A 214-nucleotide genomic window follows, 5' to 3' on the forward strand; every position below is an offset into this window, starting at 1 on the left:
AACATCCACTACCCGGAGCAGGAAACACCGAGCGGAGAGGGCTAGATTGAAACCTAAGTCGAGATCTCAGGTTTCCTGTGTAACCTCGGACAGCCGACGTGACCTGAGACTTAGCTTCTTTAGCAGTAAAATGGGTATCACAAGCCTGTGACGAACCGCTCAGGCTTATTGAATCATGATACCTCAGAGGGTGGGAGGGGGGGCCGTAGGGGGG

This window comes from Bison bison, unplaced genomic scaffold, assembly GCF_000754665.1.
Source record: "Bison bison bison isolate TAMUID 2011002044 unplaced genomic scaffold, Bison_UMD1.0 scf7180017864180, whole genome shotgun sequence".
In the NCBI taxonomy this organism is placed as follows: domain Eukaryota; kingdom Metazoa; phylum Chordata; class Mammalia; order Artiodactyla; family Bovidae; genus Bison; species Bison bison.